The sequence below is a fragment of the Microcebus murinus genome, chromosome 10 (assembly GCF_040939455.1).
Source record: "Microcebus murinus isolate Inina chromosome 10, M.murinus_Inina_mat1.0, whole genome shotgun sequence".
Taxonomy (NCBI): domain Eukaryota; kingdom Metazoa; phylum Chordata; class Mammalia; order Primates; family Cheirogaleidae; genus Microcebus; species Microcebus murinus.
In genome coordinates, this window is record NC_134113.1 from 71,640,980 (window position 1) to 71,656,227 (window position 15,248).

Sequence of the window (15,248 nt, forward strand, 5' to 3'; positions counted from 1 at the left end):
GAACCATTACAATCAACACAGTTTTGCCAATAAGAAATAAGTTTTTGTTTATTCCTGTAGTGTATAAATCCATGCTTTGGGATTCGATGAGCTCTTGGAAAGCATTTTCTACATCCTGCTGATTATGGGAGCATTTTCTCTGCAAAAAGTTGTCAAGATGCTTGAAGAAGTGGTAGTTAGTTGGTGAGAGGTCAGGTAAATGTGGTGGATGAGGCAAAACTTCGTAGCCCAATTCATTCAACTTTTGAAGTGTTGGTTGTGTGAGGTATGGTCGGGCATTGCCATGGAGAAGAACTGGGCCCTTTCTGTTGACCAGTACTGGCTGCATGCGCAGCTTTCAGTGCATCTCATCAATTTGCTGAGCATACTTCTCAGATATAATGCTTTTGCAGGGATTCAGAAAGCTGTAGTGGATCAGATGGGCAGCAGACTGCCAAACAGTGACCATGACCTTCTTTTGGTGCAAGTTTGGGTTTGGGAAGAACTTTCGAGCTTCTTCGGAGTCCAACAACTGAGCTAGTCATCACTGCTTGTCACATACAATCCCCTATTGTCCAACGTCACAATCTGATTGAGAAATGGTTCATTGTTGCTTACAATAAGAGAAGATGACACTTCAAAACCATGATTTTTTTTTTTATTTTTGGTCAGCTCATGAGGCACCCACTTATTGAGCTTTTTCACCTTTCCAATTTGCTTCAAATCCGAAGTGACCATAGAATGGTCGATGTTGAGTTCTATGGCAACTTCTTGTGTAGTTGTAAGAACATCAGCTTCAATGATTGCTCTCAATTGGTCATTTTCAACTTCTGATGCCCAAGCACTGTTTTCTTCATCTTCAAGGTTCTCATCTCCTTTACCATTACACTGTATGTTTGTCAGCAGTTCCTGGGCCAAATGTTTATTGATGTGAGCTGTCTCTGCTGCTTTACATTTCATTTAGAACTCATTTAGAACACATAAGAAAACTGCTTGAATTTGCTTTTTGTCTAACATAATTTCCATAGTCTAAAATAAATATAAAATAAACAGCAAGCAATAAGTCATTAGCAAAAAAATCATAAAGCAAGAAATGCACATTAAAATGATGTATAACAGAACCACATTTATTTAAGAATGTATTCCAATATCAAAGGGCAAATTTCAACAATACTAAAACTGCAATTGCTTTTGTACTAACCTATTAACAAATTTTTAATTGCACAATATTGTGTTAACTATAGGTGTTGTATTGTATAGATGTCTAAAATGTATTAATCTATTCTAACTGAAATTTTATACCCATTGAACAGCTCCCCATTTCCTCCACCCCAAGTCCTTTGCTACCACTCTTGCACCCTCTGTTTCTATGAGTTTGACTATTTTAGACTCCTATACTTTTGAATGAATTCTACAAGTAAAATACGGTAAGAGTTATATTTTCTTTGGCCAGATTTTATACTGATACAAATCTCAGAATGTAGAGTGTGTGTATATATATATATATATATATATATATATATATATATATATAATCTGCTTCTATAGAGACAACACATATATGTAAAAGTTCAAATAGTTGATAATTTTGCTTTTTATTAATTCCTGGTATTCAGTACTTATAACTATGATTAACTTGCAAGAGCTTGTTATTTAAATTATATGTCATATCTACCGTACCTGGTACAGTCTAGAAGTTGTTATGTTTGGAATGTGATTTTTCTTGTGTTCGGTTGGTCCTATAAAATACTCTATTTTCTGATTAAGTTTGCTTTGGGGACTGTATCCCTGCTGGCAAGGGAAAAGAAAGCAGCAAATCTGAGCATCTTAATCTTTAAAACATAGTTCTATCAATAAATTTGTTTTGATTACTATATTAGCCCCTAGTGATAGAAATTTTCTTTATGCTTCAAAATTTAGGCACATACACAGAAAAAGCTACTAAGCTGTCAATGCCAAATGGTTAAACCTTTTATTAGTGCAATAAATGAATCTGAACCTAGCATAGACTCTGCTGCACCTCTACAATTACCTGGTGCACTTTGGAAATAAAGAAGTGGGAATGCAATCAACGTAATTATTTAGCCAAGCTCTGGAGGAGAGATTTCAGAGTTAATGTGGAGCATATTTGAAAAAGAATAAATATGAAATGACCTGAATCCACAAGAAAGGTAATTTTGAGAACAAGTTACTTGAAATAAGTATTAACCAAATTTCAAATACTTCTAGAAAATAGTAGATGTTGTCATATGGTAATTTTGAGCTTAAGTCAGAGACTATATAATAAAGGGATACTCTGCCAACCAGATAACCAGAGGATGTATTTACAGTGTTGTTTTACCAATTTGGGAATTCTTCTAATATGTTCTACCTGCACTGTACTACTTAATTGATAATTGGAATTTGGAGCTGGTACTTGAAAAAAGTATGAAGAGTGGTACTACAGATAAAAGTGAAATAATGTCTATGGAGAATGAAGACCACAAACCAGAAGAAAAAATACATTTAAAAAAAATCTTTGCATAAAGTCAACTAGACTAAAAGAGTTGCAATAATCTATAGGTTAAACTTTATGTATTAGATGAATTTTGCTTTTTATAAAACTTTTTCTATGTCATTCCATTTACCTGGATGTGGGGGGTGGAATGGGTGGGTGGTTTTAGTATCATGGGAACGTAGTTTGGGTACAAAGGTTAGCAATATTTGGCTTGGATTCACTGCATGTATGCATGTATGTAATTTGAGTCTGAGAACTTGAGGCTGAAGCTTGGGGAGAAGTAAAATAGATGTCCAGGTGATTGCTGCGTGAAAAGGCCATAAAGAGAGGGAGACTCTGTATATAAACCATCAAAACAAAAACCAAGAAATCTAAATGAGATCAAAGATGAAAGTGGAGTGTTTGTGATGGAATATGCATACATTTCCTTAATCCCATGGCTTTTTATAAGGAAACATTAAAGATATGGACACTTGCCTGGTGCTGACCTGAAATGATGCATTTCTACTCTGCCATTCCATTATCTACCACCCCAAACTCAACCTATCCATTGTGGATTGGGTTTAGCTGTACCTCCTCATGTATTGTGTAATCTGATCCTAAAGTACATTTTTAAATATGCTGAAATAAAAAAAAAAAGAAAGAAAAGTTTCCTTTAATACTTACGTAGTTCTCTTAATCAAATTATAATTGTATTTGTTCTGAGTCAGTGTTTATCTCCTTTCTTTTAAATAATTGAGCATTAATTTGGGTTTAATTAAGACTGACTAATGGACAGTAGGAATGCATAGCCCAAGCAAGGCACAATCATTAGCCCATATTTTAAGATCTTGATCAAGCAATCGTTTCAAAAGAACAGCAGAATGTATTTTAAAACCATAAACCCTTAAAGTTTAAACAGTCTTAGAACATGTGGCAGAGATATCTAATTGAATCTTTATATCCATTTCTATCCTTTTGCTGTCATAATATAATCCTTGATTTTTAGCTAAAAAAAAAAAATGTCTCCCACCTATAGTAAAGATTACATTTTGCAGCTTTGTGTAATCATGTGATTACACAAAAGGTATATAAGTAAACATGTCACGAGATATGTCCATAAGGGACCATAAGAATGTTCTCTATGTCTCTTCTTTCTGGAATCATCCTATATTTTGTTACCTAGAATACAAATACAAAAAGTTGTAGACACAGATGGAGGTGCCATTAGAAAGCGAAATGTCCATGACACTTTGAGGAGCCATATTAGCTTTAGACCACCTTCCATGTGTTCTTTGTAAGACAACACATGTTAGTTCCATATTATTTTGATTTTATTTGTCACTTATAGATAATCTTAATTCTAAAGAAAGCAAATTTTAACTTCAAAGTGGGGTGCCACACAGAACCTAAAATATTTGGCATTGGCTTTGTCAGGTAATAAGTAGTAAAGGCACAGATATTGCAGACTGAAAAGCTAGTGGTTATTATAGCAATTTTTAAAAATGTAGTTAAAGTATTTTTGAATTCTTAGGATACTTCACTTAGTAGAATGGGCTCTATCCAGGAAAATACAACAGGTGGTATTTCACTGATCAACACCTAAGTGGACATATAGGAGTAGCATTTATCAGGCATCGGGCAGATGGGAGGGGGAAGGAGGGGATGGGTATATGCATACATAATGAGTCCGATCCACACCATCTGGGGCATGGACACACTTGAAGCTATGATTCCAGGGGGGAAGTGGGGGGAAGTCAACACACGTAACCTAAACATTTGTACCCCCATAACACGCTGAAATTTAAAAAATTCAATAAATTCATGATTCTTTTAAAAAATGTAGTTAAACTATTTCCATTGATATCTTAAAAGTCAGTCTACATATCCCCTGAGATTGTAGCATTTGAGAAACAATAGGAAAAAATTAATAGATCGTCTGTGCTGGATGTTTCTTTCTAACATCAACAAAGTAGGTATGGGGGAGATAATAACTGTCAAAACTTTCAACCTATAACCTGCATGTAAGTTGATGGAGAGTCTGTAATTTGGGGCTTTATATGGTTAAAAAAGTCAACTACTCTGTACCCCAATGTCTCATTCCATTTTGTGTTGCATAACAGAGTATCGGAGACTTGGTAATTTATAATAAACAGAAATTTATTTTCTCACAGTTACAGAGTCTGGGAAGTTCAAGGTCAAGGGGCTGGCATCTGGCAAGGGCCTCCTTGCTGTGTCATTACCTGGTGGGAAGCAGAAGAGCAAAGAGAAACAAAAAGGGGCTGAACTCGGTCTTTTCTACTGGCATTAATGCCACCCAGGAGGGTGTAGCTCTCATGATTTAATCACCTCTTAAAGGTCCCAGCTATCCCTACTGTTACAATGACAATTAAATTCCAACTTGAGCTTTGAAGGGGACAAACATTCAAACCATAGCACTCAAATTGAAACAGTTCTAAATGGTGGCTATAAATGGATTACTGGGTGATACAGACTGAAGAAGCTTTTCAAAGTCACTTCCTTTAAGAATTCTCTGACAAAAGGGGAAAAAGCAGAAAGAACATTAAATCTTTTGCTTTCCTACCCAAGTCTATGGTGTCAGATGGCCTTAAGATTTCCTCAATTTAAGTGAGAGGGTAGGGAATGGGCAGAGCCCAGGGGATCAACAAGTAGAAGACCAGACTTCAAGGATAGTAAGTGATGTCTAACAAAATCTTTGGATTTGGTTACTATCTTGGTCTGTTGGTGTTGCTATGAAGGAATACCTAAGCCTGGGTAATTTATAAATAAAAGAGGTTTATTTGGCTCATGGTTCTGCATGCAGTACAAGAAGCATGCACCAGCTTCTGCTTCTGGTGAGTGTTTCAGGTACCTTCCACTCACAGAAGGAGAAGGGGGCCAGCATGAGCAGAGATCATGCGGTGAGAAAGGATGCAAAAAAGGGGAGGAAGTGCCTTTCTCTTGGGAAAACAATCATCTTTCCAGGGAGCCAATAGAGTAAAAACTTACTTATTACTTTGAAGAAGGCCCCAAATCATTTATGAGTGACACCCTCATGACCCAAAGACCTCCCATGAGGCCCCACCTCTAACACTAGGTACCAAATTTCAACATGAGGTTTGAGGAACAAATAACTAAACTATAATAGTTACTCACATATAGAACTGACCAGAAGCAGAGAGATTAGTTGAAGCAAAGAGATCATTATATTTTTGAGAAAGTTGTTTTGCTAAGGAAATGCCTGGAATAGCCTGTTTTATTACTAAAATAATTCCTTAGCTCTCAACCATCCAGTAATACCACTGGGTCCCCAGATTATGCAGTTACCAAGAATGGCATGGAAAGAAACTTCCAGAGACAGATTCAGAGATCATGAAGGGCAATGGAGAAGGGATTTCATCTCAGGGCATGAACCAGAAGCTACCAGATGGCATCACTAAGGAACTTATTGATTACCATAGAAGGAAGTCTTTGTGATGACTGTCTATAGAAATTTGGTAATGTTAAGTAAGGATGAGGGACTGCATGTTTTTCCTATTTTTCTCTTTTCCATGTGCAAATTTTTATTGCACCGTTCTATTGTGACTATGGCATTACATATTAGGTGAAATGAGGGCAAATACTGTCTTTCAATTTATGGGATAGATTGGAATTGGACACTATTGAATTAAATCGAGAGGGATATGCATCACCCCAGGATCCTGGGTTTTGGGCTGGATGCAGTATGAAGATGGAACACTGGGGATGTTTTACTTGAGGAGGAGTTTATTTTGTTATGGGAGAAGGAAGAGTACTGTTCTGGGTATTTGGAAAGCCAAAAGGGTTTATTGTTCCAGAATCTAACAATGGTCCCCCAACATCCATTATCTAATTTTTCTATTACGAGAATTCTGAGTTTTTATCTGTTGTTTCTTGAATTAAAGACTACGTTTCTTAGTGTCCCTTTTGTTTAGTTATTGCCGTGGCCAATGAGATACAGGCAGAGGTATTATGGGACAACTTTTGGAAATCTTCCTTAAGGGAAGAAAGACACATTCTCTTTATTCACTTTCTTTATTCCTTTATCTAACCTACTCCCAGGATTACTGATATTGTCATCTTGGCCCATGAGGTCGAGGCTATGCACAGAACTTTAACAACATGGAAGGTAGTAAGTCCTTGAAATACAACCTCTTTGGATCAACTTTTAGGATGTTTATGTGAAATGAAAACAAACTTCAATCTTGCTTAAATAATTGTTATTTGGTATATTCTCTCAACAATTACTGAACCTAATGCTTAAATAATTGTTATTTGGTATATTCTCTCAACAATTGCTGAACCTAATGTCATCTATTCCTTCTCCAATTAAAACATGCAGCCAGGCTATTCTTAAATGGTCAATTTGGAAATTTTGCATTCCAATTGCTTTTTATTCCTGGATTTATTCTTCAATATACAAGTTAATAAACAGTGGAGGTGCCCTAAAGCAAAAAGCCAGAGAAATAGGTGGAGATAAGAAATGATAAGAAAGAGGAAAAAGAGGAGAAATTAGAGGAAAGAGGAGGAATAAAAGGAGGCTAATACAGGAAAGCTATTTGTAATGTTACAGATTTGGATAGTCAGATTTTGAATTATCCATAATTGTGTTATTCTAGATTGTTTCATTGTGAGTAACCTGGTAAACACATGCCACATGGTATGCCATGATAAAGTAATCTTCAAAGCAAACACAGATGTTGAATTTTACATGTAGAATTCTGAAAAAGCCTTTATTTAAGGAATGACCCTAAATAAGAGCCATAGATTTTAATTATCTGCATTCTTGACATTTGTTCCATGTATCTTTTTCATTCTAAGAGAAGAAATGTCCTGAAATGTATGAGTTAATGGATAATCCATAAAAGCTGATAAAATAGAATTCTTGACCTGAACCCTATGGTCCATGAATGGGCTTTATAGGGTAGTATCTATAGAAATGCAAAGAATGTGTCCACAGATACATTTTGCATGTGGAGAGGTTGCATGAATCTCGCCACATTATCTAGGTGGTCTGTAATGCATAAAGAAGCTAAAAACCCCTGAAAGAAAGAGAAATGAAAGATGTGCACAATATATGCTACCAACAGTTGATGCATTTTTATAAGGATTATGATTGAAAGACACATTTAAGTTACTACAGATTCCTGACATTGTTGCAATAATAAAGTGTTATCAACTTTCTCGTTTGTTGTTATTCACAAAGTAATTAGCAGTTTATTTATCTGATGATAGACATAAAACATTTTAAACACTCTTATTCTTCTGTGATACAAATATGGCTCCCCAACAATATCCATGTCCTAACACCAGACCCTGTGAATATGTTACTTCATTCAAATAGGAATAAGACTTTTCAGATGTGATTAAATTAAGCATCTCGAGATGGGAAGGTTATTCTATATTATGTAGGTGGGCCCAATGTAATCACCAGGGTCTTTATAGGAGGGAGATAGAACCATCAGATAGAGAAGATGTGACAACAAAAGCAAAGGTCTAAGAAAGACGTCATATTGTTGGTTTTAAAGATGGAGGAAAGGAATAAGAACCAAGATCCCCTCTAGAAGGTGGTAAGGGCTTGGAGATGAATTCTCCCCTAGAGCCTTCAGAAGAAACACCACACTGCTGAGTCCCTAATTTTAGCTCTGCAAAACTCATTTCTGATTTCTGTTCTCCAGAACTGTAAGATAATAAATTTGTGTTATCTTAAGCCACTAATTGTGGTAATTTGTTCTAGCAGCAATAGGAACCCAATACATTTCCAACACGATTCCACTAATACTTAATAGTTTCCACCACACTCACCGCACTTTCTCCAAATATTCCAATTGATGAGCTATATTTAATATTTAATATCCAATGAAATTTATACAATTTAAGATTATACAAAGATACCCTCTGACATACACACACACACTTAACAAGTGAGTTGTGAGAAAATTGTTGTCTCTCCTGCTATTTTTTCTGTTCAGGCTAAAGTGGTTATTTTCACTACTCATTATGTTTTTTCTAGAAAAAAATTATTGACTTTGAAGAGATGTTAAATTTTATTTCTTCTTTTTATGATGGTCTGCTTTACCTTTAAAAATATATTTTCCAGCATGTCAAACATGGGTCAGGATGTATTTTCACAATGGGAATTTTCCTGAATAACCTGGGAAAACAACCTGATAGACCTGGTTGTCATTTATGCAAGTCACTTAACCAAGTCACTTAACTTAGCTGAACTTCATTGACCAAATCAAAATTATCAAACTCAGTTCTGTTTGGTGTCTTTATACTTGTACTATGAAATAAGCAGTGCTGCATTTCATGTAATACTACAGGGACCTAATTAAACTTGAAAGTCAGCAAGAAGAACATTTTGTGGGACTGACAATCAAACCAATTGAGACATGGAGGCAGTTTAGTTTTCCTTTATCTGTGAGATTAAAAATAGGACCTCCAATTAAAAAGTAAGGTACATTATCTTTATTTTCAGATATATTGAAGATTTGCTCTCCATAGATCACAGTGATCCGAAAATGTTATTAAGACCTTCAACCTATTGTCAGTTTATGAAGAAATCCTTGATTGTAAAGATGATGGAACTGGTTCCCAATGAATGACATTGACTTCCAGGAAAATTAGCTTTAGGAATCAAATTGTTACCCTCCGTTGTCTCTTTCAGCAATTTTGTCTTCAGTGTTTTATGTTATCCTCAGGTTCTGTGTGTTGTTTTCTTTCTTATAGCTTGTTGCTATGTATTTTATTTTTTAATATTTTATTTCGCTTCCTCTGGAAGGTTTTTACCAATACCTCTATGTCTACTCAGTTTAATGGAACTTAAATGGAAATAGACTTCTTCTGAGATAGAAGAGAACACTGGAAGCTTTAAGGAGTGCTAGAATGCCTTAGTTTTGATAACAAACTCCAACTTTTATAGTATTGGAAACACTTTGAAGGGTTAGTTCCAACAAGTTTACAGTGGTTTTAGCTGAGATGCCCGAATCACAATTACTACCCCTTTCAAAGACTGATAAAATAACGATTCTCAGGATTCTATCTGCTACTATTCACTAGGCACCTAAAAATGGAAAGAAGGCAGCACAAAATAAAAAAGTGATGTCTGTTCCAGTGATAATGTTTTTTCAAGAGTGTAGCAGCTCTTATTCTACTAGCATACAGTACTAGCCAAAGAATTTGGTTCTGGTTTATTACAAATTCTTTAATTTGGGGGGCCATTCATTGCTGTAAAAACCAAATAAACCTATTTTATTGCTGTAGAAAACAAGCTATAAAACTTATTTCCAACAAACAAAGAAACAAGCAAAGCCTTTTGATAGTTGAAACATTGCCATAGGGAATGGAAAATTTTGGCGCTTTCACATTTATTAACTCTTTCCTTGACTCTTGTTACTTGCAATCTAGTACCTTCTTCACTATTTGACTTTGTTATTATTTTATTTATATCCTTTGATTTTTTCCTAGTGTATGTGTGAAAAAATTAACTATATAATGCATTATTCTTTATGAGAAAAGGTCTATGAGACAGAAACACTGAAAACAACTAAAATGTCCAAATACAGGGATTTAGTTGGATAACTTAGGACATACAAATATAATTAAACAGTCTTAAGCTAGTAAAAATGATACAATAGAAGATCAATGACATAGGAATATGTCTATGCCAATTATTAAGGGGGTAAAGAAGTTTAAATACGGGAAATTCAGTTAACATTGTTCTCTTGCTATGTAGTGCTACAAAACTCCCCTTACAAAACACTGTATAGGAAAAATACTGAATTCCAAGGACAAGTATATTATGAAAATATACAGCCAAATGCACCAGAAGGAAAGAAAAGGGATTTTTCTCTTTGCTATAAATGAAGGGGAAACATATAGACAGAACTTTCAGCTGTTGCTGAAGTAGCTTGGAGGTATGGGAACTGAGATAAAATTGAGAGATTGGAGTATTTTCACTCATGTTGGAACAGGAGATGTGGTTTGGGCTTCACACAAGATGGTTAACTAGAATGTAACCCTCTTAAAAAAATTAGATGTCACTGTTGGCTATAATGTCCACAGAAATTGAATTAGAAAAGCCACAGATCCAGGGAAGCATCGGGCAACAAGCCAATTACTCAGAACCATAAAGGAAAAAAAAAAAAAAAGATGTAACCTTGGAGAAATGAAAACTCCAATCCGAAATCACAGGCTGTGAGTTCTGAATGTTTACCACCCATGCAGTAGGAAAAAAATTAATAAGTTGATATTGGTTTCAGCAGGAGCCACAGCCCACAATATTTAAGATTCACACAAAAGAATCCACCCTTACTGAAGAGGAGATACAATAAAAACAATTAAAACTCCACATGAAAATTAATTACCATGCAAAATGAATCAACAAATGCAACAAATGTGAAAATTAATATATGAGTAACCAGGGATTAGAAAACAGTACAAACATGACTATTGAATGTCAATGTTTAAAATTATTAAAGAGTTACAAGAAGGAATAAAACTCATAATGAGAACAGTATGGAAATTTAAAAACATAAATGTGGAACAGTGGTAAATCAAATCCCTAAGAATGAAAAAATAGAATCATCAAAATTAATGCAATGGACAGATTACACAGAACATTAAATTCAAGTAAAGAAGGACAGTGAATTAGAATAGAGATTTAGCAGCTCATGTAGAGTAAAATAACAGTGAGATAAAGAGATGAATACTTGTGGACGTGAAAGATAGTAAATAAAAGTCTAACACGTAGTAATAGAAATTCCAGATTTAGTAATAAAAGATGTTGGAAAGATAATAAAGAAAAGATAATGGCTGATAATTTTTAATAGTAAATAATGTTAGGAGTTTTCAGAATGACATTCAAAAACCTGGTTAGTAAAAACAGATCTATTCTCATGCAAGCATCTCTTAGTAAAACTGAAGTATATCTAAGAGAAAGATGAAATTTTGAAAGCAAATATCTTTTGTCATTTTCTCTTTCTCCTTCCCATCTGTAGCTCCAATTACATGTTTGATACTGTTTAATACTATTGCATAGGTTACTGAGATTATGTCAGTTTTTCTTTAATCTTTTCACCCAGTTCTCTAGATTTAATATTTTCAATTCTCCATCATTAAACCAATTCTTTCTTTTACTGTCTCCAATCTGCTATTAGGCTATCCAGGTAATTTTACTTCAGTTAGTATACCTTTTAGATCTAGAATTTTCATTTGGTTCTTTTTTATACTTCCCATTTCTTTGCTATGATTATTCATTTTTCCATTTTATTGGGACCATTTTTCTTTAAACCCTAAATATATTTAAAATAGCTGCTGTAAGGATTTGGTCCTTAGATGGCTGGAGCATGTCCATCTCACTCCTGGTGTAGACAGATAAATCATAAGAGTGGCCTCTGGGCACTGTACCTGCTGTCCCTTTCCACCACATGCACAGAACCATTGATATTTTGATAGAGATTGAATTGAATCTGTAAAATGCTTTGGGTGGTATTGACATGTTAACAATATTAAGTCTTCCAATCCAAGGGGATGTCATTCCATTTATTTCCGTCTTCTTTAAATTCTTGCAGCAGTGTTTTGTAGTTTTCACTGTACACTTGTCCCCCTTATCCTCAGTTTTGCATTCCATGGTTTCAAGTATCCAAGGTTACCACAGTCCAAAAATATTAAATGGAAAATTCCAGAAATAAAGAATTTATAAGTTTTAAATTACATGCTGCTTTGAGAAGCATGATGGAATCTTGCACCATCTTAGTCTATCTTTTCTGTGATGTGAATCTTCCCTTTGTCCAATATCTCCATGCTATATAAGCTGCCTGCCCATATTTGCTTAGTAGCAGTTTTGGTTATCTGATCAACTGTCACAATATCACAGTGTTTGTGTTTAAGTAATCCTTATTTTACTTAATAATATCCCCCAAGTGCAAGAGTAATGAGGCTGGCACGTTGTTATAATGTTCTATTTTATTATTACTTATTGTTGTTAACCTCTTACTTTGCTTAATTTGTGTGTATGTGTGTGTGTGTGGGGGGGGGGGGGCTTACCATGGGCATTATAGTTAGCATCCTAAAATTAAGACATTCTAACCTGAATTGTTACCAGCTAACTTGAATAACCTACAAAAACATGCTCCTATACCTCTCCAGCCCCATCTTCTTTCAGCTGTTAATATCACAAAATTATATCTTTATACATTATGTGTCCAAAAACATAGACTCGTAACTTTTTTTAATGCACCAACTTCATAAATCACAGAGAAAACCAAAAGTGAAGTCGCAGACCAAAGTTACAATAATGCTAGCTTTTATAATTGTTCATATATTTACCTTTACCAAGATCTTTATTTCTTCATAAGGCTTCAAGTTCTATCTAGTGTCCTTTCATTTCTATCTGACGGACTCCCTTTAGCATTTCTTGCAGGGTAGGTTTAGTGGTAACAAACTCCCTGTGGGAGTATCTTAATTTCTCCCTCACTTTACAAGGGTAGTTTTGTCAGATATAGGATTCTATTTACTACTGTGATATTTATGAGGAGACTAAAGAAACTATACATATGCAAAAACCCAAGATGTTATTATGAAGAAATGATGCTAGTACATATGAATTTTTGTTAGACCCTAAAAATAATTGCTTCTATGACTGGAATCTCAGAGACTTTCTATCCCAGTTTTTGTAAATGCTGGGGTGAGTCAAAGTCATAGCTTCGTCTGCAGATCACAATGTATGGATCTGGCTAAGTTTCATCAGTCATGTGTTCCAACTAAAGAGCCGAGCCCCGGATTTTTATTTATCTTTAAACAAGTTTGGATTATCAGTTTGACCAAATGTATATAGAAATTCAAGACTCAGTAGTTCTCAGAGCAAGCAAGAGCAAAGGAAGAAAACACATTGAAATGAGAATTATAAGCTTAATTACCAGTAGATTCTTGAAGCCTCTGGTGGTTTGTTTACAAAGCTGACATCAATGTGTAAACGAGGCAAAATCTAGAACTAGTCATAGCTCACCTCATCCCAAACATTCCTCTGCCCTTTTACTCAGACTTGGAGGGGTATCCAACAAATCAACTGTTCAGAGCCAGAGTGAGCACAATAAAAAAGGCAAACACTTAGAAAAAAACCCCTGAGGCATTTATTTTTAGTGATTATTTCCACCTGGCAGAGCACAAAGCTCTGTGAAAGAAATAAATCCTGCTGCCGCTAAGACCAGTTAGCTATGACACTTGTCAAAGGTTACAGCAGCATCCAGAGAGATTTCTTTCTTTCTTACTTCATTACAGAGGAATGTGGATCTCCCATTCCTCAAAAGAAATTATGTTAAAGATTAAGAAACTGTACTTTCCAACTTCACACTTTCATTTAGTGCAGGGGAATATATTTAGGAAATTTTTGTTTGTGGGTATTGAACACATAAACACACACACTCACACACACACACACACAATCCAAGCATAGATTCAACGACATTTCCATTTGATATGATAAATTTATGTAACATAAATTACCTGAGGGAAAAATTCGAAATCTATGAATAGCATAACAGACTTTCGTCTTCTTTTCCTCTCAGTAAGAACCTTCTCAGGAACAAAGGAGAAGTGAATAGAAATCCCTGTGAAAACAGGAACACTTATAATCTCTCTAACCTGATTTACAATCAGAAGGATTGCATGGTAGGTAGAGGGACAGAAAATTATTAAACAAACCTCAAAGAAAATATCTTCTTAATATACTATAGGGAATCATAAAATTGTTTACTTGTAATTTCTGAAATGGACTGTAATACTAAAGAGATAGTTATCTGTAGTATTGTTCTGGTTCTAGCAATGTAATAAAGGTAATGGTCAAGTCCTTTATATTCATGCAATTATTGAGTGTTGGTAAAAACAGAAGTGATTTATCAAGTACTGATTAGAGCTCAGCACTTTATATGCCTTCTCTCTAACGCTCAATAAACCTTGTAACGTATCATAGTCACCATTTTACATTTCCTCAATGTCATTAAGTTAATGTCCTAGTATGTCCCTATCGCATACAGGAAATAGAAAACACATTAAGAGTTTGAAGCAGAAAGGCAAACAATAGAGAGAATAAAGATGCTTACGAAATTGTTGGAAAGGTAGGAGAAATGCAAGTCTAGGGGCTTCCAGGGACAAATGGTTTCCAGATCACAGCTGTGAGGTGAGGAAGCTAAGGTTGGTGTTTCTGCTGTCACTGCTGACATCATGACTGCCTCACATGCAGTCACATACTCGTGCTGTCCAAACATGTTTATTACCTGTGGAAGCCATAGTAAGATTATTTCCATCTCATTTCAACTCTCCCAGCCCTGTGTGAGTAAATCTCATTCACAAGACCAAAAGCACATCCAGAATTCCAGTTGTGTGGGAAAAGCACTTTAAGCTATCAACCCCTGTAATACAGAGGGAACATAAGAGAGAATGGAATGGATGTGCCCCTACTTTATAACACAGTCAACTTATTTGTTTGCTCAGCATTCATGCATACTTTTCTATCAATAAAGTTTCCAATAACAAGAATGAGAAAAATAAAAATAAGTAAACCATCTTAACTAACATAGTACAACTCTCTCGTGTAACTTATGCTATCCCCAATAGAAAAGATTCTATCTGTGTCTATGTCTGTCTTGGAGTGGTGGTCATTCCTCTTTTTAAAGTTAATTTAAAATTTTTTTTAATTTTATTTTATCGTGGTAAGAATGCTTAAAATTAGATCTACCTTCATAAATGTTTAAGTGTACAATGTATTATTATT